Below are 4,682 nucleotides of genomic sequence, written 5' to 3' on the forward strand. Positions count from 1 at the left end.
TAAAACATTTAAACCCTGGAACCTGCAACAGCCAATCCTGTCCCTGTTCTACCCATGTCTCCGTAATAGCCACAACATCGAAGTCCCAGGTACCAACCCACGCTGCAAGTTCACCTACCTTATTTCGTATACTTCTTGCATTGAAGTATACACACTTCAAACCACTTTCCTGTTTACAGGCACCCTCCTTTGAAATTGATGCCATGTTCCTAACCTCCCTACACTCCAGGTCCTGCACCCTAAAGCTACAGTCTGGGTTCCCATGCCCCTGCAGAGTTAGTTTAAACCCCCCCCAAGAGCACTAGCAAACCTCCCACCAAGGATACTGGTGCCCCTCAGGTTCAGGTGTAGACCATCCTGTTTATAGAGGTCCCACCTTCCCCAGAAAGAACCCCAGTTATCCAAATACCGGAATCCCTCCCTCCTGCACCATCCCTGTAGCCATGCATTTAACTGTTCTCTCTCCCTATTCCTCGACTCTCTATCACGTGGCACGGGTAACAAACCAGAGACAACAACTCTGTTCGTTCTAACTCTGAGCTTCCAACCTAGCTCCCTGAAAGCCTGCCTAACATCCTCAGCGCTCCTCCTACCTATGTCATTGGTGCCAATGTGGACCATGACTTCGGGCTGCTCCCCCTCCCCCTTAAGGACCCGGAAAACACGATCAGAGACATCACGTACCCTTGACCTGGGAGGCAACATTCTAAATGTGAGTCTCTCTCGTTCCCACAAAACCTCCTATCTGTGCCCCGAACTATCGAGTCCCCAATTACTATTGCTCTGCTCTTCTCCACCCTTCACTTCTGAGTAACGGGGACAGGCTCCGTGCCAGAGGCCTGAGCCCCGTTACTTGCCCCTGGTAAGTCGTCCCCCCCACAAGTGTACCCCAATAGTAGGTACATCATCTGTATAACTGCTCGCCCTGATCTGACCTGAGGGAAGAGCTTTTTCAACAATAAGCTTCTGCACAAATAAGTTCCCCACAGGCTTCCAGCCCCACCAAGCAGCTTGGTGGAAGCTTTGGAAAGGGTGCAGAGGAGATTTACTAGGATGTTGCCTGGTATGGAGGGAAGGTCTTACGAGGAAAGATCCACAGAAGCCAAACGGAAAAGCTGAATTGTGAAGCTCAACCAAGGACATCATCACAAGAAAGAACATCCAAGAGGAGAAAGCCAACCAAGTGTATCCAAACAAGACCTTCCAGACACAGGCCTGTCCTGAAACAAGAAAACAGACAGGAAGAGCCTCAGAAACTGGATGCACATTAAGACTGTTTTTCTCAGTGGTGAGCGTAAACTTCTGAGACCCCAAAGTTTCTGATTTTGGGGTCGAACCTAGCTAGCCGGGAGGGGAAGATGAGGGTAGTAACTGTGCAGGGACCCCAGGGGCAGGAATCCTGATTAAAGTTCCTGTGATTAAAATTGTTGTTTTAGGTCTAATAAAGTATAATCTGTATTTTATTTAATAGAGTTATTGCATTATTTTCAGTTCTTTCATTACTGTACTCTGTATAATTGATAGTGTAAAATTCCCTGTTTATTGCATTTGCCTGTAATCCTTGTATTATATTTACCATTTTGAATTGTAAATAAAAGCAGAGATTCTTTTGTCTATTGCCTTCTTCATTTCACATTCCCTAAATAAGTCCGTTGTCAAGAACAAGGGATCTGGGGGTGATTTGAACCACCCAAAATCAGCAAATTAATAAGTGCAAACCAGAACCCTACAGGCCAAAACACTGAATGCTATCAAGAAGGAGTTCTCGTTGTTAGGGCTGAAGGGACCATAGAGGCAAAGCGGGAACAGGATACTGAGTTAGATGATCAACCTATCAACCAAGGGCTGAATGACCTATTCCTGCTCCTATTTTCTATATTTCTATTTCGTCCTTTGTGCCTGCTCTGTCATTCAATAGGATCATGGTTGATCATCCAATTCAATATCCTGATTCCATTTTGTCTCCACGGTCCCTTTGGCTCTACCAACTACATCTAACTCCTTCTTGATAATATTCAATGTTTTACCTCATACCCTTTCTCTGACAGAGAATTCCACAGGCTCACCAGTTGCTGGGTCAAGAAATTTCTCATCGTCTCAGTCCTCGGCCACCTATCCCATACCCTTAGACTGTGACCCTGTGCATGGCCTACTCCTGTTCCTTTTTCTGTGTTTCTGAGTTTTCTCCCTTCAACCTTCTCTTCTCCAAGGAGAACAATCCTTTCTTCTCCAAACTATCCATGTAGCTTAAGTTCCTCATTTCACTCACCATTCTCTTGAATCTGTCCCTTAATGATTATTAAAATTAATTAATTTTATGCTGTGAATACATTCATTGTCTGATATATTTCTGAATTTGATTTAAGCTTTCTTTTTCCTTCTACAGTTTTTCTGTTTCTTCCTGGTTCTATTTTTAGACATACTAGAAAATGGTGAGGTATCTTTTGTAAAACAAATGGGATGTTTTAGCTGCTACAATGCCATAATGAGGTAAATGTGGAAGCTAAAGTCTGCAAGAATAGTTGGGGAATATAAATAGTATTTTCAGCAATAACCTCGTAATTATATGTTAACTCTTTTATTCTTAGATTTCCCAATTCAATGAGTAACTTTCTTCTAAACGCTTGTCCACTTTGCTCTTAAAGTGGCCAATATATAATATGTATGAGCAGCTTTTAGCAGTCCAATTTGCCCTCATCTCATGAAAGCCTGTGCGTTCCACTCAGCACCTCTACAGCCAAGAGTGTACACAAATGAGCAAACTGGCTTCCTTCTGGACTGTAGCTTCTTATGTTGGAAACAGGTCTTCTGAGCTACCATCTCTTGAATCTATGGAAGGCAGTGTGCAATGAAAAGCAAGACATTATTACAAATTACACAGAGTATAGCAAGCTTTAAGGACTATCGAGAGGCAATAACATTACTGCAGTGGTTGACACTGCATCATTAATCATGCATTTGCTGAAGTCATGAGATTAGAGACAAAAAAAATGCAGATGCTGAATTCCAAGGTAGACTGGAGGAGCTGGAAGAACACAGCAAGCCAGGCGGCATCAAGAGGTGGAGAAGTCAACATTTCGGGTGTAACCCTTCTTCAGGACTGGGGTTGGGTATAAAGGGAGCTGCTGATAATTGGGGTGGGTGTGGGGGGACAGGGTAGTGATGTGGTGCAGATAAAGAGCAACCCTTCAAGTCTTCTCATTGACCCTTCCTACTAGCTACCAACTGGATTCATTCCTCCCATTGACCAACCAGGTTGCACCCTCTACCTATTTTCACCTATTCCCACCTCACCAACCTGCCGCCCTCCTTTATCTGCAGCTTCTTTTATACCCAGCCCCAGTCCTGAAGAAGGGTTACACCCAAAACGTTGATTTCTCCACTTCCTAATGCTGCCTGGCTTGCTGTGTTCTTCCAATATCCTGCTTGCCTACCTTGAAATCATGAGATTGCAAGAAATCATGCTAATCTTCTATTATCTATTGTCTTCCCCCCAGTGGAGCAGTGTGATAAGTGGTGTGGAAAATCCACAAATACATTATGACATTCTCACTGAGAATTGTGGTGTAATCACAGGTTTATAAGCATATAACTATAACTGACATTTATATATCACATCTAACATAGAAAACATGCCAAATCTTTAAAATTTATGAAGAAACTTGACACCAAGCTATAAAGATGGCTTTTGTGAATTGGCTTAATGAGGTGAGGAAGATAGAAAGGCAGAAGGATTAAAGAAGGGAATTCCACAGTGTGGAATCTAAACAGCTGAACTCACAGCCCCCAACAGCAGAACGAAGGAAAGGCCAGTTTCAGAGGATTGGAAATACAGGGTGGAGGCCTCTTTACTGACAATCAGCTCTCTGCCAACATTTGAAAAGATTAAAATGGGTTTAAAAGTCCCAAGGTGATCCGCTGCACCTGGGAACTTTCCACATTGATGAAAAGTGAGGTTAAGCCATGAAAGGTGATATGCTTGAAGTGGCCTTGCATCACTGGTTGATGTTTGATTGCAGTGATTTTGTATCTGAATTATACAGCAGGGATGGCACTGGTGCAAAGCACAAGCAACAATGTACTGCAACTAGTCCATTCAATGTTAAACCAAATGTGACCATTTCCACAATAATTAATCAACATTAACAGTAAACTCTCACGTTTTGATGACAGGTGAACTACAGCGACATAAAGAACTAAACAAAAACTAAACAGTATTTTTCACAGTTCAATTTAATGTTTATCTACTTTCGTGTTTACTTTTAAGGAACATCAATATTTTGTTTGAAAAATCTGATTATCTCCAACTGAACCATAGCAGAAAAATAATGTCAACCCTTCAACTGTAACTGTTCCCCTTGTGTATGTGAATATCTGACCACCTGCTGTCTCTTGCATTGAGTCATCAGTAACATTTTAACAGGACTTCCAAGGCTGGGAGACCTTGTATTATCCCCAGCGACATATCAAAGACAAGAAGGTGAAAGGCCAAGATGCCAGTTTAATTATGTCAAGACGATAATATTGCAACTCTTCCCCACCCCACCCCCATCCCCAAGGGTATTCAATTCTTTTTTTCAATACTTATCTGACACGTTGTCAGTGATTTACGGCTGTTCGGCTTGAATGAATAGCCTAGCATGTGTTTAACGTCCTGGTGGAAATCTGATCTCTATAAAAGA

The sequence above is a fragment of the Chiloscyllium plagiosum genome, unplaced genomic scaffold, assembly GCF_037043375.1.
Source record: "Chiloscyllium plagiosum isolate Xiang-an unplaced genomic scaffold, Cpla_swu_hap1 HiC_scaffold_14, whole genome shotgun sequence".
Lineage (NCBI taxonomy): Eukaryota > Metazoa > Chordata > Chondrichthyes > Orectolobiformes > Hemiscylliidae > Chiloscyllium > Chiloscyllium plagiosum.